The sequence below is a fragment of the Mus caroli genome, unplaced genomic scaffold (genome assembly GCF_978045245.1).
Source record: "Mus caroli unplaced genomic scaffold, Mus_caroli_1 scaffold_2, whole genome shotgun sequence".
NCBI lineage: Eukaryota > Metazoa > Chordata > Mammalia > Rodentia > Muridae > Mus > Mus caroli.
The window spans coordinates 21,472,444-21,495,945 of record NW_028227257.1 but is presented as its reverse complement, the minus strand read 5'-3'; the positions used below and the strand labels follow the sequence as shown (position 1 = coordinate 21,495,945).

Genomic DNA, 23,502 nt, shown 5'->3' with positions numbered 1-23,502 from the left:
TTAGAATTTATCTCTGAGCTTTCTGGTCATTGGATTCAGTATAGCTAAGATTCAGCTGTCTTCTGAGGATGCAGATCCTCAGATTTTGTGGATAATATTAACGTTCTGATTTCCTGGAAAGCTGACTCTGGAGTTGGGTGATGGGTCCTCTAGACTCTCCCATGTTTATCTAAAGGTTTCCTCCAAAGTCTCTGTCCTGTGTCAGGCAGGCCACCTGACTGTGACGGAGAAAGCAGAGCAAAACAAGGCCAAAGGATTCAAAGGAAGCTGCCTTCCAATGGTGGCTCCCAGCAGTAACTACTCGTGGCTCGGGTGAATGTTAGGTGAAAAATGGAAGAGCTTAAATAAGTTCCAAAGGTCTAAGAAAGTGAGGACGGGAACGCTGCTGTCTTAAGGTGTGAAAATGCAAGTTGTAAGGATTATAAGAAAGTAATCTAAGATATGAAAAATGTTTCAGATTTCTCTCCCTCTCTCTTTGAAGGTGCAGAATTTTCAGTGGGGTCCTGATAAGCTGATAAAGCCCTCACTGCTGTTATCCATCGAAAGCTCTAGGTTTTAAATTTCCCCTGGCTGTCTTCTAAGCATAGACTTAAAGGCACTTCTCATGGTACTGAAAACACCTCTGCCCTGTCTCTGTGCCTCTCCCTCTAGACAGAAGAAAAATGTTCATGCTTTTTTTTTTTTTTTTTTGGTTTTTGGTTTTTCAAGACAGGGTTTCTCTGTGTAGCTGTGGCTGTCCTGGAACTCACTCTGTAGACCAAGCTGGCCTCGAACTCAGAAATCCGCCTGCCTCTGCCTCCCAAGTGCTGGGATTAAAGGCATGTGCCACCACGCCTGGCATGTTCATGCTTTTTAACCCAAAGCCTCTACCATGACTTGAAAGTGTGAATCCACTCCAGCTGTTTTATAGACAGCTGTTAGTGCTTTTTCTACGGTGTGGATTTCAGGACAGACTATAAACAGTGGCACTGATAATATATCTAAAATGTTTACGTCTTCTTACAAACAATAAATTCATATAAGCATTGGGAATTGAAGGAGTCTTAAGACTTGGACCCACCTCTCATATGTCAACTGGACTGAAATAAGTTCAGCCTGAGTTTCCCTGCCTGCCTATTCTTGAGGGCATGATCTCTGTCCCCTGGGCTTGGGGCGTCTCCCTCCCCCAATTACCAGGACTTATGGGCCCCAAATTTACAAATATGTGATCTTCCTTTAAATTCCTAAATTTAACTTCTGTCCCTAATCTGTATCTATCTCAGCAAAGTTCCGCTCAGCTGGTAAACACCACCAGTTGTGGACTACCAGTGCCCCAGTGGCTTCGAGCCCTGGACTTGTTGAAAGCTGATATGAACCAGTCCAGGCGATGTGATTGCCCACCTCTTCAGCTGGCCCAGTGAACCAGATGGATGCCCCAGTGCATGAGTCCTCTCCTGGGCTTTGACTAGCATTCCAGCCTTCCTGGACCCTGACAACCAGTTTCAACAGGAAGTGGTTACAGAAGAGAGCATGTTGTCCCTTCTAATAGGCTGGAAACTCCCTGGCATAGGGGACAAAAGGGCTACTCAAGTGCCTGTTGGCATACCAGAAATGGTACCTGTTAAAACCAAATTGACCCAAATTATTAACAGATAGATTCTACAGAAATAGTTCTACAATAGGATAGGGCACTCTACCAGCTTTATTCAGGACAGGGGGAATATTGTGTGGCTCTAAGGGAAAGAAGTTCTTGTCTGACACAAACCACTTGATAACCATTAGAGAAAGGATTAGATCCACTGACAGGGGAAGGGTGGCCTCTGCCTCTTCCCCAGGAAGAAATGCTGCTTCCAGGCTAACCAGTCAGGTACAGTGAAAGACAAGATCTGACAACTTCAGACAGATCTCCAAAAACATAAGGAACAGCTCAATGCCTCTGGCCTGGCCGGTGGGTTCTTGACAATCCAATGTGGAGTTGATATTGTTCTCATTTTCCTAATCATAATTGTTTCCTGCCTTATACACTTCTTGTCTAGATTTTTTTCAATAAATTGTAAAGATTCAGTTTAAAGATTTTGTAAAGAGGTTTGTTATATGGTGTGACTTTGTGGTATCCTTGGCTCCCCATTGCCAAGATGCCTTTGTACTGGAAAAACCCATTTAAACAGAGCTTGTGTCCTCTCTCTGGCCTCCCAGCAAGGACACAGCATAAAAGCCTGTCTACAAGCCTAGCAGTGAGCTTTCTCCAGGACCCGGCCACACTGCTTCCTCCACCTTGGATTTCCTGTCTCTAAAACTAAGAGTAATGCATTCCTGTTGTCTAAGCCACGGCGCCTGCGCTGTTTGCTATGGCAGCCCGAGTGGGCCAACACAAGGAAGCTGACTGGAACTTCGACCGATCTGACCCAGGGATTTTTCTCCAGCCCTTGCCCAACTACTTGCAGAAAACAAACGCTTCTCCAGGTCAGAGGTACCAATAAAGACCATAAAGCAAATACAATCACTTTGTTTGTTTAGTTGTTTTTTGTTTTGTTTTGTTTTGAGACAAGGTCTCACTATGTAGCTTTGGTTGTCCTGGAACCCACATGTAGACCTCAAACTTGGAGAGCCACTTGGCTCTACTTCCAGAATGCACAACCATGCCCCACAAATCTAGTACAATTTAAAAGTCCTAGGAAGTATGTTCTCTTACCATTGGAGAGCTAAATTAGAAACAAACTCCAAAAAGGAATCCCCCTCCAATATCTAGACATACACATAAATTCAAAAAGAAATTAAAGGGAAGTCCATTGTCCTGCCCCATCAAAATGCTGGACCACCAGAGCTATGGAGACAGTCAGTAAAGGGCTTTCTGTGTAAGCATGAAGACCTAAGTTTGGACACTCAGCACCATGTAAAAGCCAGATGTGACAGTGTATACCTACAGCCCTCACCCCGTGGGACAGTCAGGCTCCAGAGGCTCCCTGGCAGCCAGTCCAGGCAAAGCAATGAGCTCCAGGTGAAAGACCCTATCTCACAACCCAGAGAGTGGCTGGCGAGATGGCTCAGTGGCTGAGCATCCTGCTGCTGGAGGTGAGCCGCATCCTCAGAAACTGCATGGTGGAAGGAGAGAACTGACCTCCACACACAGGCAGTGGCATGGCCGCGCATGCACACGAATAAACAAAAATGTAGAAAAGAAAATTTAAAGGTGGAGAGTAATAGAGAAAGTCACCCAGCATTGACCTCTGGCCTGGACATGCACATATATGGGCAAGCACATTGCACACATACACACAATACACACCCCTACACATACACACTCACACACAATGTCAACTATAAATTGTTCAAGAGAGAAACTGTGGCCTCAACATACACATATATGGACAAGCACACTGCGTGCGCGCGTACACACACACACACACCAACTATAAATGTTTCAAGAGACACCTAAAAGAATGTCTGCCCATGACATGCCCTTGACATGCCCATATGTGGTCAAGCACACTGACTACACACACACACACACACACACACACACAGGTTCAGATGAGCAGTGTGTGCCTCTGCACTAGGGACACACACACACACAGGTTCAGATGAGCAGTGTGTGCCTCTGCACTAGGGAGGTGGGCATTCCCTCTTCCTCTCTCACAGCATCTCAGTGACTGCACAACAGTGCCATCTTACCGATGGGGAAACAGAAGATCCGAGAGGTCACCGCTCACCCAAGAGTGTGAAGGATGGGATTCAGCCCCCAGCTCTGCCTGGCCCCAGCTTTCCTTTTGCTGTGCTCCATAGATGGAGACTAGACTTGGAAAACACACAGCCTTTTGTTTTACACGAGGAAGAAACTAAGGTTCAAAGAAAAAAATATCTCTCTTGAGTTCCTGCAGCTGTTTTCTTGCCTCCCGATTTATTACTCCGTTGCTACAGTCAACTGGAGGTGAGCAGCGAGACAAAACCTGACTTATTTAGTATAACGTTAACATGATACAGATAACTACTGTTCCAAAACAGATAATCATATTTCTATTAGCATTCTGAGGGAAGAGCTAGCTGCTGAGCATCAGCGTGTGTGCATGCACATGTATGTAGGAGAGTGCATATAGGTATATTTTGTATAGATGTAAATGTGTGCAGGGGTGTGTATGTATGTATAGAGATGTATGTGTGTGTTTATGTGTTTTTGTTCCTGTATATATGCATAGGGAGGTGTGTATGTGGCTGTATTGGGTATGAAGATATGTGTGTGTGTGTGCACATGTGTGATATGCTGGACATGGAACTCAGGGTCATCAAGGCACATCTTTAGCCCAGCTGACAGTTATCAGTCTTGGGCCTGGGTTATGTCTGGTGCCCTTGCTGTGCCCCAGAGCCCTCACCTCTCACAGGAAAGGGCTGTGCTCTGTGCACTTCTCAGAGCAAGGTCAGAGAGACTGAGATATTTTCAGGATGATGGAATAAAGAATATGCAGACACAGTTTAATGGTAAGAGGACACAGGCTGTAATCTTTTTGGTGCTGTGGTTTGTGGTATGGTGTGTGTGTGTGCTGTATGTATGTGTACATATGTGTTGTGTGTGTATTGTGTAATGTATGTGATGTGTATGTGTATATGGTATGTGTGTATATGTGTGTTTTGTGTGTATGTGTGTATATGTATGTGATATGTGTAAGTGTGGTTTGTGTGTGTATATATGTGTGTGTGTACTGTGTGTAGGTATAAATATGTATGTGTTGTGTGTATGTGTATGTGTATATATGTATGTGTTGTATGTGTGTATATGTATGTGTTGTGTGTATGTGTGCATATGTATGTGTTGTGTGTATGTGTATATATGTATGTGTTGTGTGTATGTGTATATGTGTTATGTATATGTGTATATATGTATGTGGTGTGTGTATGGGTATATATTATGTGGTGAGTGTATGCATGTATGGTATGTATATGTGTATTATGGTGTGTGTGTATATGTGTGTGTGTGCTGTGTGTATGTGTACATGTGTTTTATGTGTCTGTGTATATATGTATGTGGTATGTATGTATGTAGTGTGTATATATATGTATGTGCACATTGTGTGTGTATGTGTACATGTGTTGTGTATGTGTATATGTGTGTGCATGTACATGTGTGTGTATATATATATACACATATATACACATATATGTGTGTGTGTGTATTCAGTGTGCTTGATGACTCTTTTAACTTTGTGGCAGTTATGGGTGCTGCCATAGTACTTGCAGAATTGCTCTGAGGAGGCCCAGCCCCGGTGTGACCTGACTTGCTCCTTCTCCATAGCACAGCACAGGGACCAACCTGTTCTCACCTGCCTCCATAAGTATGCTTTTCCAAGAACACAAACCCACCTGTACACTTACATGTGGCTACAGCTGCTTTGCCCCATGGCCTAGCTGGATGGTTTAAGCAGACACTATGTCCTACATTCCTTAAAATACTTTGTCCAACTTATTCGTCCTCTTGCCATGTCCCAGGATGACACAGCAGTTAGCATGGTGTCTGCTGCAAAGAGCAGTGGTCTAAGGATGTCAGCCTCTGTGTGGTTGCCAAGAAACACACCCCGTGCAGGCACTGATGAAACAGTATTTTACATGAGAACAGTCAGCTCGGGCGTCAATGGTGAATGAACACTGCTCCCCCGGGGTCCTCTGCCTGGGACCAGCTCTGGGCAATGACTTATAGCATGGCACAGCCCCCTCCGCAGGGCCCTTTATGGGGCAGGCTTGGCAGAGCTCTGGCTTCGAGTGACATGCTCTTCACACCAGCAGAGACTGGTGGCCCTGGATTATCATGCTACTAATTAATGAGGTCTTCATGTGTTTTCAACAAGTGCACTTTCAGACTCTCAGGTACTTACAGTGCGTACATCTCTGTACTCTGGCTTAAGGACCTACTGTACAATACATTGGCCCAGAGACCTACTGTGTAACACAGCCTCTAGATATGTGCTAGGCTAAAAGTCAGATTCAAATGTTTCATTTTCCTAGAAAGGATCTTGGTGACATCGCCTCCCTGCGGGATTTGTTTCCATTTCACAGAAATCAGATTAGTCCACTCAGAAGGCTTCAGGTTCAGGCAAAGAGCCTCGCCCTTGAACTCCATGGAAGCCCCAACCGGAAGACTGCAGATCTGATCCTAAGTCCTTTCAGACTTCCCAGGAAGCTCTCTCTGGAGGTGAGCACCGCCTGCCTGCCGCGCAGAAAGGAAGGACACAGGAAGTTAGAAGCAAACGTTCACTCTAGGCTCCAGTAGGCTCAGATTTCAACCTCTTCATTTAATTGACCCTTAAGTGGGCTTCATTATTCAAACGATATGTAGGTGTATGCAGCAGGGGCTTGAATACATACTTCTCACCTAAGCCAAGCTACATATTTCTGAGGAAACCGTTTGCTGATGCAGAAGTGGGTGTGTGTGTGTGGGGGGGGGGCCGGGGGCCGGGGCAGGGAGAATAGCCTGAGAGGTTGCTGTAAGAGCTCCATGCTTTTAAGGTCACTGCTGTTCTGACAAGATGCTGAAAGGGACACCAGCCAGTCACAGGAGGATGGACAGACTTCCAAGGAATGGCTGGAGGACCTGGAAGACCATAGCTTGTAGAGGAAGAGAAAGCAAGTCAGGTGGGCTCAGGGGCTATCCATCTGCGTGGGCCACGGAAGGCAGATAGATAGCTCTTACTTGGAGACTAAAACTGGGACCAAGAGCTAGATGTTCTAGGAGGAAGAGCTGTTGAACAGCTGGCCCTTCTCAGCCAGGAGCTCTAACAGAGCCCATTCTTTACAAAGAGAAGTAACTACAACACACCAGACCCCCTCCGAGATCCAAAAGTCTAGACTCCTAACATTTTTGTTGGTCCTAAGATGGGATTGATAATCTTGGTAGGGACAAGACCACTTCTATTTTAAAGCTGGATGCTCACCAAAAACTTGATAAATGGTGTCCCTACAGATTTCCCAGGCTGCTTTCTGATGAACTGCTCAGTGCCCTGACATTGCTTAGGATCTGCCCGTCTCTGATGACACTGGGAGTCAACCCAGATCAGCACCATATGGGAAAATTGGTCATGGCTCAAGAATCCAGAGGAGGTCCTCCAAACACTTTTGATATTTGCCGAGGTTGCCTGCCGAACTTCAGAAGGGCCGAGCAGATGTGGCTCTGGTGTACCCAGAGCACAGCTGCATCTGGACTTCATTGTCATGACCTAAGTCACCCCTAGCTTTGGCTTTCTTTTTTCTTTTTATTTTAAGATTTATTTATTATTATACAGAAGTACACTGTAGCTGTCTTCAGACTCCTTCACCAGAAGAGGGTGTCAGATCTCATTACAGATGGTTGTGAGCCACCATGTGGTTGCTGGGATTTTGAACTTAGGACCTTTGGAAGAGCAGTCAGTGCTCTTACCCACTGAGCCATCTCTCCACCCCCCCCAGCTTTGGCTTTCTTATCTGCCTCAGCCTACATGAGCAAGAGACGCTGGCAATGAAGCAATTGAAGTTTGTGTGGCCTGTAACAGACATTCTGACATGACCTGTTTCTGATATACCGTGGCTTAAAACCAGGTTCTCTCTCACCTCTCTAGCCCTCTCCTACAAGGGGACAACTAGTAGTTATCACCCTGTTGCTAGAGGCATCCTCTTAAGCTATCTGGGAGAAGATTGAGAGGGAAACAAGTCCCAGCTGTGATAGAAGAGAGGCCGTAAATGCCCTAGGCTGGGGAGGCTGAGAGGGAGAAAGAATGGATAAAGAAAAAGTGGTACTGCCCCACAGTGGAGTTTATTCTGCCATAAAGAACGAGATTGTGGAACTTGCAGGGGAGTGGGCGTGATCTTCAGTAAAGCATGCCCAATCCAAAAAGACAGAAAGTGTTTTCTCTAATACACAGAATCTAGATGTACATGTGTGAGCATATGTGTGCGTGTTCGTGTGTGTGTGCCTGAATGTCATGAAAACATGAACGCAGAAAAGGGTCTGTTGCTGAGAGAAAGAGGAAGAATGGGTAATGGGGGTAAGCATGAGCCAAGGAGGGAACGTGCCTGTGTGAGGATGTCCTAACAAGACCCGTTATTTTGTATGCACATTAAAAAAATCCATTTTCTCCATGATAATAAACAGATGAAAGAAGGAAGCAAGCAGGCTGGAGAAGAGGATTGCGTGAGGCTGCTGAACAGCCAGCCATGCTCAGTTCAGCCAAGTGTCGGCTGGACTGCATCGGCAGAGGGCCTGGTTTTCCTAAGGGAAGCTGGGACCCTCGGTTTTCATGTGAAAGCACTTGGCTTCAGAATACCAGTTCCCCACTCTTGTTAGAAGTGGTCCCCTCCTCTGGGAGGTCAGTGTCAGAGGTCCACACAGTGGGCTGTGGTCTAGGGATGACTCTATTCTAGGAACAACCTGCTAGTCTTTGAGCGGAGCTGAGTCCCATCCTACCTGAGCGCAAGGGGCCCAGGCTTGGAGTTTATTTAACCCTGGGGCCCAGGCTTGGAGTTTAACCCTGCTTTCAAGGCTCATATCCCCCTTTGGAGTTGGCCTAGAATATCCCAGGCCCCGACCAGTTCTAAAGGTCTAGAACCTTCCCGGAGAACACTCAAAGAGGTGGAGCTTAGAAATGTGGACCAATGGACAGAAGCAGCTGACCCCTGTTGTTGAATTAGGGAAGGCTGAAAGAAGCTGAGAAGAAGGGTGATCCTGTAGGAGGACCAGCAGTCTCAATTAATCTGGACCCCCGAGATCTCTCAAACACTGGACCACCAAACAGGCAGCACACACCAGCTGATATGAGGCCCTCAACACACATACAGCAGAGGATTTCCGGGTCTGTGTTCATTCAGAGATGATGCACCTAACCCTCAAAAGACTGGAGGGCCCAGGGAGTTTAGAGGTCAGGTGGGGTGGGGTGAGGTGGGGACAGCCACGTGGAGACAGGTGTGTGGGGAGGAAGTATGGGATGTGGAACAGTTGGAGGGTGAATAGGCACGGGGAGGAATGAAATATGGAATGTAAAAAATTAATTAATTAATAAATAATAATAGTAATAATAAAAGAAATATGGAGGTGGTTCTCAATTTGGGGGTAAAGAAACTGTCTCCTGATTAGTGGCGTGTCTTCAGGGACTGCTGGAACCTAAAGAGTTTTCCAAGAAGGCTCTGTCAGTGGCTTGCAGAGGCTTTGTGCCAGAGGCTTAAGGCTGACTAAGTGATCTGCTGGCATTTGTCCGCTGCCCATGGTAAAGGCTGGGCAGTAATGGATGGAAGCAGGGCTTGCGACATGGAAATTGGCAGGGAAGCCAGTCACACCAGTGGTGTGGCTTCTTGACAGAAGTCTTACTGGCTACAGCACTGGTGGCCCTGTCCTGTCTCTGGGTCTCAGTTTCCTCTCCTGAACATGAAACTGGTTTCTGAGTGCCCTCTTCACCCGAGTCGGGTTATTCTAATGGGCTTACCTTTTCCAAACTGTTCTTCACCATCAGAAGGACTCCAGCTGCGGCCGTGCATGTGTATGTGTGTGTGGCCGTGTGTATGTAAGAGAGCTTGTGAGTGTGTGAGTGCGCTTGTGGGCATGGACGCATGGGCACCTGCGTGTGGCTGTATGCGAAGGCCACAGGGCAGCCTCGGATGTCATACCTCAGCTCCAACCCACCAGGTTCCTTTCAGGCAGGGACTCTCACTGGCTGGAGCTTTCCCAGAAGGCTGAGTGAGCTGGGTGGCCTTCAAGCTGCAGAGATCTGCCTGCTTCTGCCTCCCTAGAGCTGGGGTTACAAGAGACACACCAGCCTAGGAGTTAGATTCAAGTCACCGTGGTGGGAATACAAGCGTTTTAGCGACTGAGCTATCCTTGCAGTTCAGTTTGGGTTGTTTGCTTTCCTGTCTGTCTGAGTCAGGGTCTCCCCATGGAACGCACTTGGCCTGGACCTTGCGATCTTTATCAGCCATAGGCATGAACCCATGATGAGTACAGTTAGCAAAACTAAACACAGGTGGAATTGAGATGTCCTGCTCTTAGCGGAGTATTGCCTAGCACCCCATAAATGCAAACTGGTGGTACATGCCTAGAACCCCAGCAACTCAGGATATAGTGCTATACAGAAGGATTAGAAGTTCAAGGTCATCCTTGGCTACATGACACCTTTGAGGCCAGCCTGGGCTACATGAAATCCCATGTCAAAAACCCAAACTAAACCCACAGTCCATGTTTGTCTGGCATAAGCAGTCTTGAAGCAGACGTGATGACCAGTACCCCAAAGAATGCGTACTCACAAAACGTAGTGTGACAAGAGAGATAGGTATTCACAGGTAACTCAAACCTGACCGAGCCGGGTTTGAGGAAGTGACTCACATTCAGGGCCAAAGGGCAGTTAGGGGTTAGTCAGAACAAGAGGAATCATCCAAGCAAAGGGACACCAATGTGGGCAAGCCTGGATCAGGAGGGTACAAGGCTAACTTAAAGTCTGAAAGGCCGTATCATCTCACATGGTGGAGGAAGCCATGCAAGGTATGGCCAGCGAGGGCTGGGAAGAGCTGGGCCTGCAGATGCTGGAGACCAACGCCTGGCTCTCTGGAGAGTGCCATGAAGGTGAATCTGCCTCCAGTCTCTGTGAGTCCATGGGTCCGGCAACAGCTCCCATGGGGTAGGCAGCTTCTGAGATGTCCCCCACTTCGGAGATCCCCTCCCTTTTGATCATTGCCCCCTCCTGAGTATGGGTTCACTTGTTGACCGGAATCTAACCAAGCAGAGGCACCACGTGGACAGGTCAGTGTTGTGATGACATGTGACAGGCTTGGATGTGGATCTTCCAAGACCTGTCAGCAGCTAGTGAGGAATAGTGTGGAACATGATCTTGCCCTAGGCAAGCCTTGAGGTGACTGTCGTTAAGGCTAATGTCTTGAATGCAGCTTCTCAGAACCCTGGTGAGTCAGGATCACCCAGCTAAGCCAGGTTCCGATCCGGACTATCAGAAACAGATGGAATTAGTTCATGGCTCTGGCTGCTATGTCCTGGGTGACTGATTATGCATCAATAGAAGGCCATTGCAGCTCATCCTTCTCGGGGCTTTGCCTGGCTCCAGGGGATGGAAGGAAGGGGTAGCCCTAGAGCCTGCACTTTAAAGGAGGCACTGAGGTGTTATTCAGAGGCCAGGAGCCAGTCAGTCCGAGCTCTCCCAGGGGTGCTCATCAGAGGAGGGGCTCTTGTTTGGGGGAAAGGAACATCCTGAAAGCTGGCATTTATTAGTGGCTTCGCCACCCTCCATCTGTTTGTGATGGGCCAGCTGAGAGCAGAGCCAGCAAATGGTCCCCAACAGGTTCCAGCCCAAGGTCTTCTGTCTTAAGAGTCAGGAGAGGGACTTCAGGGCTACCCCTGGCAGCCGAGGACATCATAGAAAGAAACCTGTGGGATGGGGAAACTGGTTGCTGGCCAGCTCCACCAGTTTTCCTTGGTGAAGCAGGCACAGCCATAACCCATTTTACAGGGGAGAACATGGGCCATGGGTTTTGAGGCTGCAAAGTTCAGGACCGTCTGTCAGTCTGGCCCCAATGTTGTTCAGCCTCCTCAGCTCCCCCCTAGTAAGGAGAAGGGCTTTAGCAATTTAGGAAAGCTACTTTGGGGTAAGATCGGAGAGCTTAGAGGCAGGATTCCTCATCCACACCTGCTCTTATAAAACCAACTGGGCCATTATTTAATTTTTATTTTTTCAGAGTGTGTGGTCTGATCTGAGAATGTCCCAAGTCTCAGGTCTCCATGTACTGTGTGACATGGGGGCTAAAGTGGTTCCCAACTCCTGGGGATTTGTGGTGGTGGTGGGGGGGGGGGGGGGGACTCAGGGAAAGTCAAGCATGAAGATCCCTGAGCACAAAGCAAGGCACGGGCAAATGCTTGGAGTGGCACTGCTGTTTGTAAGTCCTGTGACAGGGTGTGAGATGGGGCGTCTTGCTCTGGGCGGCAGCAGCTTTGACAGAGACCTCCCTGGTCATACACTTGTGGAGAGGTCTCCAGCTCAACAGCTAACTCTGATGTCACACACCTGAGTCAGGAGGCAGCCCTGGGGGGTGGGTGGGAGTTGGGGGACAGTGGAGGAATGACCTGGTGTACTCCCCTCCCCCCGAAACTAAAAGTGGATTAGATAGAGGCAAGATGAGGGATTGCTGCCTCTGCTTCCCGGAGCCATAAATCTTGGCTTATTTTACTGGCAGCATCAAGAGATTAAGTGGACTCTGAGAGGAGCCAGAGGCAAGCTGAGGCTGCCTCCCACGGCCTCTGAAGATGAGCTGAGGGCTTGCTTGGAGAAGGACCAACTTCTCACTTGGTGGCCCCCCGATTCCATATCTACCAGCTCTGGAGGCAGCTGGTCCTGTCCCCACCTGAACTCTTCCGGGAATGGTTGCTTGTTTGTATGTAGAGTCATCTATTTCCACAGGGGTCACCCCTAAATGTTCATAAGGGCTTCTTGCATACGCCACACAAATGCCTCACTGGCAGTCCCCTTGGGTACTTACCACATGCCAGTGCTGTAAAGGGGGAAGAACTGGGCACCAAGTAGGAACGCGTCTTTACTCTCAGGAGGTAAAACAGATCTATTCACTCTCCTGCTTATGGTGGCTGGACTTGGTATTTTCTGGCCTTGTGATGGTGTGAAAACAGATCACAGCCAGTAACCTATACTTTGGCCTTTGAAATTTGCTATTTTGTGGATTAGTGATGTGAGGTGCACTTTTCTCCTGAGAACCTGGGCAGTAGCTGGGTTCACAGCTTCAAAAGAGCCACAGCTTCAGAAAGGAGACACCGGACCCCAGTAAGCTTCTGTGGATGAAGGCTTGTCTTAGCTACTTTCCTGCTTCTTCTTCTTCTTCTTCTTCTTCTTCTTCTTCTTCTTCTTCTTCTTCTTCTTCTTCTTCTTCTTCTTCTCCTTCTCCTTCTCCTTCTCCTTCTCCTCCTCCTCCTCCTTCTTTTTCTCCTCCTCCTCCTCCTCCTCCTCCTCCTCCTCCTCCTCCTCCTCCTCCTCCTCCTCCTCCTCCTCCTCCTCCTCCTCCTCCTTCTTCTTCTTCTTCTTCTTCTTCTTCTTCTTCTTCTTCTTCTTCTTCTTCTTTGAGACAGGGTTTCTCTGTGTAGCCCTGGCTGTCCTGGAACTCACTCTGTAGACCAGGCAGGCCTCGAACTCAGAAATCCACCTGCCTCTGCCTCCCAAGTGCTAGGATTAAAGGCATATGCCACCACTGCCCGGCCCAAAGCAACTTCTAAACAGAAAGGATTTAATTTGGGGCTCACAGTTCCAGAGGGTGAAAGTCCATGACCTCCACAGCAGGGAGCATGGCCGCAGGCAGGCAGGCAGCCAGGCAGCCAGGCATGGTGCTGGAGCAGTAGCTGAGAGCTCACATCCTGATTCACAAGCATGAGGCAGAGAGCTAACTAGAAATGGCACAGGCTTTTAAAACTGCCACACATCCCCCAATCCTTCTCAAAACAGTTCCACCTACTGGGGATCCAAGCATTCAAATATATAAACTTATGGGAAGCTTGCTTTCTTCCTTCCTTCCTTCCTTCCTTCCTTCCTTTCTTTCTTTCTTTCTTTCTTTCTTTCTTTCTTTCTTTCTTTCTTTCTTTCTTTCTTTCTTTCTTTCTTTCATATATGTGAGTACACTGTAACTGTACACACCAGAAAAGGGCATCAGATCCCCATTACAGATGGCTGTGAGCCACGATGTGGTTGCTGGGAATTGAACTCAGGACTTCTGGAAGAGCAGTCAGTGCTCTTAACCACTGAGCCATCTCTCCCGCCCCCATGGGGAACATTCTTATTTAAATCACCACAGGGGTATATCTTACAATATTTTCACCCTCATTGGCTTATCTGGTTGCAACACTGTCATTCATTGCGGGCAGCAATGTCAGGCCATAAGTGCTGCGAGGGAAATGGGTGAGGACTATAGATGTGACTCAGCCGGCAAAGACAGCTGCAGAGATGGACCAGTTGGTAAAATGCAGGGATGTGAATTCAGTCCTTAGCACCTATGTAAAAAGCCAGGCACCTGGGCACAAATCCCAGTGCTGGGGAGGCAGAGACAGGGAATCCCTGAGGCTTGGTGTCTGGCTGAGTCAGGGAGTTCCAGCTTCAGTGATAGACCACCGCTCAATAAGTAGGATCAGAAAGCAGGTAAGGAAGACATAAAGTGACCTCTGGCTACCATATGCACACATACACACATATGAACATTTGAACACAGTACATGAAAATGCATAGACACACACAGACATACTCAGATGCACACACAGACACACACACAAACACACTGACTGTGGTAGTAGTGGCTGCTGTTGCCCTTGCATTCTTGTGAATTTGTTTCTAGGTCACTTTGTTTTGGAACCAGGTGCTAGGAGAAGCTGAAGCTACACTGAGTGTCCCTGTGTGAGCACTGTAGCATCAATGCCAGCCTTGTGAAGGAGATGTCTGAGCATCCTGCAGCATAGGGAGACTTCGGGAGACAGAACGCTCTGGAATACCGGTGATCTAGATAGAATACCTTTGAGCATAAGCTTTGGAGAAGGAAAGGACTTTGGGTGTCAGTAAGCAGCGGGAGTGAGAGAAGCAAGCGTGGACCAGACTAGAGGATTGTTGAATGACTTGGGGAAAGGCAATAAATGATGAATTCTGTCTTACAGAACAGTCTGGTGTCAGAGAGGAGAGTGGGTGAGGAAGGGCGTGGTACCCGGGTGCCAGTGAGCTTATGCTTATGGGTGATCTTTGTGAGTTGGAGGTAAAGACACTCAGTGGCTTGGGAATAAAAACATCTTGATGGGTCTGGTAAAGGTTGTGGGCAGTCTGTAGGCTTTGGTTCTGAGCGACTAATTGGACAGTGATGCCCGTTACTAAGAGATGGGATGTCTAAGAAGGGGCAGGTGAGAGAGGAGGAGTCTTTTCTGGTCCATGGGAAGCCTGGGGTCCTGGGCAGCAGCCTCACAGGGATGGGAGTGGATAGTGCATGGGCCAGGGTTTGGAGGAGAGTTCTGGGTTGGTTAGCATGCAAAGTTTAAGCCAGATGAGTTGAGCAAGTGGTGTCAGACCAAGCAGGGGAGTGGGCTCTCAGCTGTCCTGCCATCTGGGGTCAGGAGGAGGAAAAGGAGGCAGTGCAAAGGAGACCAGGAAGAAGGGACCAGGGAGCTCCGAGGAAAGGAACAGGGATGCTGAGCTCTGGCAGCCAAAGGAAGGGACTATTTTGAGAGAGAATATGGTCAGTTAAGTGCTGCAGGCAGGGTCCACCCCAGCAAGAGTGAGACATGGTAGTCCTTAGGGAAACATTTGACGTTAACTCTTTCATCCCCACGATAAAAGGCTGGACCACACCTCTTCCTTTAGCTAATGAAGCATGCATACAGGCTGATGAGTGCTGTGTTTACAAAAGTCTATAGGGCCGAAGAGATGCCTTGTGGGTAAAGTGCTCACTGCATAAGCCAGAAGATCAGAGTTCCAATCCTGTGCACTCACGTAAAAGCCAGGCATGGTGGTACGTGCCTGTAACCCCAGTGCCTCGGGGTAAAGAGAGAGACAGGAGGAGCCCAGGGTCTTGCCTGCCAGTGCTCTAGCTGGAATTTCAAGGTCTAGACTCAGCGAGAGACTCAGTTTCACAGACTCAGGTGGCAAGCACCGAGGATGTGATATGCATTCTACTGGTAAAGTGTCCTGTGTGTCTGAGCACACGGGGAAGCTGTTTCTAGAAGAGGGGTTAAGATTAGGGGAAAATATGTGTTGTTGAGCCTATGAGGGCAGTTCCAGAGAGAGTTAGCTGAAGAGGCAGGACAGTTGTAAAATACAGACCAGCCAAGAGCCCAGTGATGCAGACTTGCTCTCTCTGTTTCCTGGACACCTAGAGCTAAGTCCTCTGCTCACTCTGACATCCCTGCTAAAATGGACCCAAAAACTCTGGTGCCATGAACTCTTGTGCGTGCCCGACTGGCCAGCAAGAACGACACTGCAACAGGATCCTTCCGCACACGTTTATTGGGAGAGTTTGATTGCAGAGGCAAAGTGACCCCAAGCCCAGAACTGGTGCTGCTTATATAGGCCTAGGAGAGGCGTGTCTCACACCTGGATTGGTTGTGTTTGGGTTATGCTTACCACCTCATTTGCATGCCTACATCTAATTGGTTAACTTCTCTCTCATCTGATTGGTTAACTTCTCTCTCATCTGATTGGTTAACTCGTCTCTCATCTGATTGGTTAATTTTGGTTAATTCTCAAAACCTTATCTTGGCAAAAAAAAAAAACTTTACTGCCTATGTATGCGTGGTGGCCAGCAGAAGCCAGCTCCACCCTGCAACGGCACATGTGGCTTCCCACAATGAACCACCACAAACCCTTTTCTTTAATGTTGTTCCAGTCAGATAATTTCTCACGGCATTGAAATGTTGGCGGACACACACACTCACACACATTCTAAACAACTGTCTTCTTAGTTGTAAGATGTAGGTCTCCCCTGTCTGAGTTAGTAATCCTTGCCTACCTCTACATACCCCTAATCCTGGAGGCAAGCCCCACATCCTTAAAACAACTGTCTGGCCAATCACACTGGAAAACAGCTGTCTTCATCATTTGACCATTTTGTGTTTACTTCTTAAAAAGGGGTATTTCCAGAGTTCATGAGCTGGTGAATCATTCCTAGAAGGGAGGTTGGTGTGAGAAAGTGGACATTGAGAGTGAATCCTCCACACATTTTAAAAGATACCACTGATAACTGGGCAGTGGTGCCACATGCCTTTAATCCCAGCACCAGGAAGGCAAAGACAGACTGGATCTCTGAGTTATAGGCCGGCCTGGTCTATAAATCGAGTCCCAGGACAGCCAGGGTTATACAGAGAAACCCTGTCTCAAAGAAACAAAAGTGACATAAAATTTAAAAAATTAAAAAACAAAGATACCATGGTTGATATTGTTTGAATGTGAAATTTCCTCTGCAGGGTTGTGAACTTGAACATTTGCTCCTTGGCGTGTGGTCCTGTCTTGTCAGGAGGCTGTAGAACTTTTAGTGGAGGCCCAGGAGTTGTCTATCGTTAGCCTTGCCTAGGTTTAGCCTGCACACACTTCTGCTCCCCACCCCACTCCTGATCCACCGAGGTTTAAGCAAGCAGAGGCAAGTAAGTTCTTGCCAGCATGGACCCAGCAACTTTGAAGGGCTTCTGTGGCTTCCTCGGCATGATGGGATGTACCTTTTCAAACTATGGAGCCAAAATAAAAGCTTCCTCCTTAAACTACAGAGATCCCAGGTGTGAGTACAGTAGTTAACATGGACGCCTGGTCCATGCTGGCCCCAGTGCTGGGCTCTGCATACTCAGAAGGCAAGAGGATTCAACCTTCTGTCTCTGAAAGTTCATAATAGAGCAGCAGGGCAAGGTGAGTCCTTAAATCATGTCAACTGTAATAGATGCCATCAACCCAAGGGGTGCCCTTTAAATCACCACTCAGCGAGCGCTGGGCCAGAAGTTCAGAGGGCAGACTCGTGCTTCTGACTGCAGTCTATTGAGGAAGTCTTTGTAATGGCCTTTGATCTGGGTCTTAGAAATCAACAACTTTTGATCACTCGGAGGAACAGAAGAAGGTAGGGTGGACTTCGGCAAGACAACAGCCTGAACAAAACTCAAGTACCTTCTTAATTCGAGATTTTCTTTTTTAATCATGTGTGCATTTGTGTGCCTAGTTTGGGTCTGCAGGACTGCAGTGCCCATGGAGGCCAGAGGACCAGATGCCCCTGGAGCCGTTGATCTGTTTGGGGATATTTCACATAAACGGAGTCATATGATGTGTGGTCTCATGTGAGCAGCTGCTTCCAGGTAGGGAAATGCTTTCAAATCACATCTGTACTGTGCTCACATCACTTCCTCCTTTTCATTGCAGAGTAATACTCCGTTGTATAGATGCTCCCTGTTTGCCCCCTTATCAGTTAGTGCAAGTTTGGGTTGTGTCCACTCTGGCTTTGGTGAATGTGTTTTCCATTTTCTGGTTTCGCCCTGGGAGGAGCCTGAAGGTCCAGTGTTTGCTCCGTGCCTAACCTGATGTCATAGGGGATCGTGTCCCCAGACAGCTGCACCACAGCTTATCTCTGGCAGAGCTGTGAGAGCAGTCCAGGCTTTCCACATCCTGCCCTCGACTGTCATTATCTGCCTCAGGGTCACAGCCCCCATGTGGGTGTGACATTATCTCCTTGTGGTTTGGAAGGGAAAACTTTTCAGTGACTCTAATTATCTTCCCATGTGGTCAGTAAGCCTTCTGCATAGAACTTCTCCCTCTCCCCCAACTTCTTGTGTGTGTATGTATGTGTGAGTCTCTCTGTGTGTGTGAGAGAGTGTGTGCACAGATATGTGAGTGTGTGTGCATATAGAAGTGTGATTGTGTGAATGTATGTGTAGATGTGTGTGTGCATGTGTGTGTAGATTGTGTGTGCATATGAGTTGGGTAGATGTGTGTGTGTGTGTGTGTGTGCATTTGTGAGGGAGGGTGGATGTGTGTGCATTTTCTGCAATGGAAGACTTCAATAGCATTTGAAGATCTGGTAAGAGCAATTCATTCCAACTGGGCGTGGTGGCACACACCTTTAATCCCAGCATTTGGGAGGCAGAGACAGGTGACTCTCTTGAGTTCAAGGCCAGCCTGGCCTACTATAGGGAAACCCTATCTTGAAAACAAAACAAAACAAAACCAATTGATTCCTCCTCTGAGTCACCTCGAGGGGCCGATGGTTAACGTCTGCACAGTGCCTCAATCTGTGTCTCATACCGCTAAGAGCCAGCACGTGGTTACTGCTATTGCAGTTATTGTTAAAATCTAGCTCTGGGTCTGTCTGGGAAGATGGCCCAGTGGTTAAGAGCTGAGTTCATTTCTTAACACCCCATCAGGTAGTTCACAATCACCTGTAACTCCGGTCCTAGGGGATCTGACATCTTTTTCTGACCTCAACAGACACCTGCGTGCATGCAGAGCCCATATATACGCTTAGGCACATGTACATACACATAAAATAAAATAAGTAAGTCTTTCTTAAAAACAGCATTATATTTAAAAAAAATAGTCCAGGGTGACTGTGGCCTCAAGTTGCTTTGCTGGGCTTCATTTTTCTCAGGACCATCGGGGGCCTCAGCAACACAGACCTTAGCAGCAGCAAGTTCAAGAAGCCCTCCCCCTACTGAAGGAGTGCGCCAATGAAATAGGAGATAGAAAGAAGAAGGAGGGGGTCTCTGTGATGCATGAGAGACAAATTGCTAGGGCTGTTAAGATTTGGCACTGTCAAGTGTTGGGTGTAGACGCTTGTCAGCCCTGAGCAGGGCTGGCCAGATCTGAGAAAGAATGGAGGGGGAGTTGGCAGAGAAAATCTTTTCAGGGGGCATGGGGCCTGGTGGTGCCTGGTGGGGCATGGGCTGCCAGTGCTCATCTTCAGCCATCCTTGTAGGGCAGGACCACTGTAGCTAAGGAAAGCATCAGAGACCAGGCGCCTTCCTCCTCAATCCCCATCATGAGCCCCTACATAATTCTCTTCCTGGCTTTGCACCAAACTCCCAGCCTGCCTCCTGCCTGCCTCTCCTCTGCGTGTCCACAATGGAAAGTGTCTCTGATGCCTCTCAAAGGGTCACTTGGCAGCTGTCCCTTTCAGATCTCCCTACTGCCTTGCTCCAACAGCCCCTTGCTGGACCTAGCTTTCTAGAGCAAGATTGGCTGCCACTGCTGTCAACCCACAGCCCTCTAGGGGGCACCAGTTATGACATCCCAGCTCGTCCCTGTGCTGAAGTTGGGAGTAACTGCCACTGCGGGACAGTGTTCCCATTCAGGGTTGATGTGTAAATAGAAAAGGCACAATCACCAGTCTGTGTGAGCTCCTAGCTGTAATCTCAGTACTAGGGGCGTGAGGCAGGAGAATTACTGAGAGTCTGAGGCCTGGGCTATGTAGTGAGTGAAACTATCTCAAAAGAACAAGGAGGAGGAGGGGTGGGGAAATGAGTTAGTGGGTAAAGATGCTAGCCTAGCAGTTATGAGGACTGGTTCATGTCCCCTCATGCAAAAGCCAGGTGGACCTGGTGGTCACCTAGAATCCCAGCCCTGTGGAGCAGACACAAGGGATTCCCAAAACAAGCTGGCTAGCTAAACTAGCAGGAATTGGTGAGTTCCAGGCTCAAGGAGTACTCTCAACCCAACAAATTAATGGCAGTTAATGGAGGAAGACACCAAATGTCAACTTCAGCCCCACCCCCACATGCATGCTCGTGCATGTGTGCACACTACCACACACTCAAACATACTCATAAAGGCAGGCACAGGATGTAGCAAATGTGTGAGTATGTATCTGTGAGTGCGTGTCCTGTGTGAGTGGGTGTATGTGTGTGAGTGTATTGTGTGAGTGTACTTATGACTGTGTGCATGTGTGTGTGAGTGTGCTTGTGTGAATGTGTGCATGTGTGAGTGTGTGTAAATGTGCTTGTGTGAGTGTGCTTGTGTGAGTGTGTGTACATGTGTATTACAACTTACTGATAGACCAAATGCTATTTAAACTTCACTGTGGTGTGACAATATTCTCACATGACCGTTTTCCACTTAGTAGGCCACATTAAAATAAATCAATAATAATGAGCTTTAGGGGCTGGTGAGATGGCTCAGTGGGTAAGAGCACCCGACTGCTCTTCCGAAGGTCAGGAGTTCAAATCCCAGCAACCACATGGTGGCTCACAACCATCCGTAACAAGATCTGACTCCCTCTTCTGGAGTGTCTGAAGACAGCTACAGTGTACTTACATATAATAAATAAATAAATCTTAAAAAAAAAATAATGAGCTTTAATTCCAGTACTTGGGAGGCAGAGGCAGGAGGATCTCTGTGAGTTCAAGGTCAGCCTGATCTACCGAGTGAGTTCCAGGACAGTAAGGGCTACATAGAGAAACCCTGTCTTGAAAAACCAAGAAATAAAAATAGATAAATAGATTAGATAGATAGATAAGAACAAAGAAGAGCAGGGTGTGGTGGTGAAAGAGTAACTTTAGCACTCAGAAGGTAAAGTGGGGGTAAGAGGGTCAAGAGTTCAAGGTCATCCTTGGGTTACATAGCGAGTTCAAGACCAGCCTGGGCTACAGGAAAGCACGTGTCAAAACAAACAAATGAATGAATACATAAACAACCTTAATCCCAAATCAAACCCAGGTAAGCTAGCCAAGCCTTTGTTGTAAAGTAAAAGAAGTTTTCCTGATAGCAAAACTATCAGTGAGTTGTAATACACATGCTGGGCTCTGCCCCAACCATAGGCTGCCGAGCGGCCAGCGCACCTGGGGGAGCCTGAGCTGAGCAAGGGTGTCTGGCTGGCTGTGCAGTAAATACATCGGAAGGCAGTGAGGAGTTTGTGGGAGCACTCACAGGGGGGAGAGGGGTCAAGTGGAGGCCAGAGCTGATTGATGTCCAGGTTCTTTCCTCAATCACTTCTCCATTTTAGCTTTTGAGACAGGGATCTCACAGAACTGGGAGCTTGGTGATTATCTAGTCTGCTGGTCAGGGAGTTTTGGGGGTCCTCCTGTCTCAGCACCTCACTCTCTGTCTGTCTCTGTGTCTCTGTATCTCTGTGTCTGTCTGTCTGTCTGTCTGTCTGTCTCTCTCCTCTCTCTTCTCTCTCTCTCTCCTCTCCCCTCCCCTCTTCTTCTCCTTCTTCCTCTCTCTCCTCTCTCCTCTCTCTCTGTCTCTATCTCTGTTTGTCTCTGTGTCTCTGGCTCTGTCTCTCTCTCTTGTGGGTTCTGGGATCCAAACCCAGGTCCCCTAACTTGTGCAGCAAAACACTTTACCTTCTGAGCCATTTCCCCAGCCCATAAATACATTTTTACTATAACGCCTTAAACTTCTGTTATGACTCATTGTAACTGGACAAGCGCATATTTTTTTAATTTCTTAATTTTATTTCCTCTGGCAAGGCAACTGTAGGTTTACTTTTTATTTTGACAGATCGGATTTAAGGAGAATACAAAGGAAAATGATGAATATCGATTCGGACACAAAAGTAAATATTTAGAAAGACTGTGAAAAGAAACCCCAGCAATCGCTGGAGACTTCTAAGCTGCAGATTCCTTTCTTCTGAAGTCTCTGGGGCCATTTCCCAGAAACACTTTCCCTCATACACTTCCTGAGGTGGCCAGGCCCTGCCTGGAACACAGAACGCACAGCTTCCAAAGCTGGGCCCACACAGATGCGAATCATGCCGGCTGAAGTAGCCTTCCCTTCCTAGAAAATGGACTCTCCCCCTACCTCCTTCCTGCCTCCGGCATCCAGCTCACAGGCTGCTGTGCCTCCCTCCCCTCCCGCAGCTCAGCTAGCATGCTTCCTGCCTGTCTCTGGAGGATCCTCCTCAGGCTCCAGGCTCCACAGTAGTTTCCCTGCCTCGGCCTGTGTCCAGCCTGTGTGTGTAATATAGATTATATTACAGATTGTTAACTGTCATGTGCTGTTGGAGCTCACTGAGAAACTGCCTATGGAGGTGAGCTTCAACTCCCCCACCCCCGTTTCACACCCAAACCTGTGTGTTTCAAAATGTCCCCTAAGGCCCCTTTGTCTGGGAATGGGATGGCCACGCTAACTCTGTGAAGGGACACAGCAAAGCAGCCAGAGGATAAAAACATTGTGTCTTTAAACAACAGCTGGAAGGTAACCATTCCCAGCAGACATTGCTATGTTCATCCCAAGACATAAGAGCCATCTTCAGTAGGCCTCTGTCAGATGTTGTAACCATCTGTGCTGTGCTTTTAGTTTTGGTTTGGTTTGGTTTTGAGACAGGATCTCACTATGTAACCCTGGCTGTCCTGGAACTCACGGTGTAGACCAGGCTGGCCTTGAACTCTCAGAGATCTGCCTGCCTCTGCTAGGATTAAATGTGTTCTTTTACCTGGAAGCTGCATCTGAGGGGATCCTCTGCTCTGCCTAAGATCTTCTCTAGTGGGAGCTTTGCCTGGCTGCTAAGGCATCCTGAGTCTGTTTCTGCTGAGAGGGTTTTGTTGTTGTTTTGTTCTGTTTTTTTTTTTTGTTGTTGTTGTTGTTTTTTGTTTTTGGGCTTTTTTTTTTTTTTTTTTTTTTGGTGTTTTGTTTGTTCATTTGGTTGCTTGGTTTTATTTTGTTTTCCCTGGAGACGGAGTTTAGTCTGAGTAGTCCTGGCTGGCCTAGAACTCACTCTGTAGACCAGGCTGGTTTTGAACTCAGAGACCCACCTGCCTCTACCTCCAGAGTGCTGGGATTAAAGGCATGCGCCACTACAGCCCAGCTCTGCTGGATGTTTTGAACATCCAATTTGATGTTATTTTGATATATCTTTCTCTCTTTCTCTTTTATTTTGACCTGCTATATACCTAATAAATTCACTCATTCAAAACCAAAAATATGACTTCCATAGATCATTCTCAGAACCATACACATCAGTGTGACAGGTGGCGACAGTGTGGGAAGCTGGGAACGGAGACTGGGTCCCGCATTGTTTGCTTGGAACTCTTGCTCTACCTTGGATTTCCATCATTGTGACCTTGGACCTGTGCAGTAAGCT

At 47.7% G+C, this 23,502-nt stretch overlaps 1 long non-coding RNA gene across 1 annotated transcript; it reads left to right on the top strand.

The window, feature by feature from the left end:
• Positions 1-17,485: 17,485 nt before the first annotated feature.
• Positions 17,486-22,972, top strand: LOC147005745 (uncharacterized). Its single transcript, XR_015044736.1, has 3 exons — positions 17,486-17,553; positions 17,653-17,785; positions 21,921-22,972. It is a non-coding gene; the product is annotated as an uncharacterized LOC147005745 (long non-coding RNA).
• The last annotated feature ends 530 nt before the right edge of the window (positions 22,973-23,502 follow it).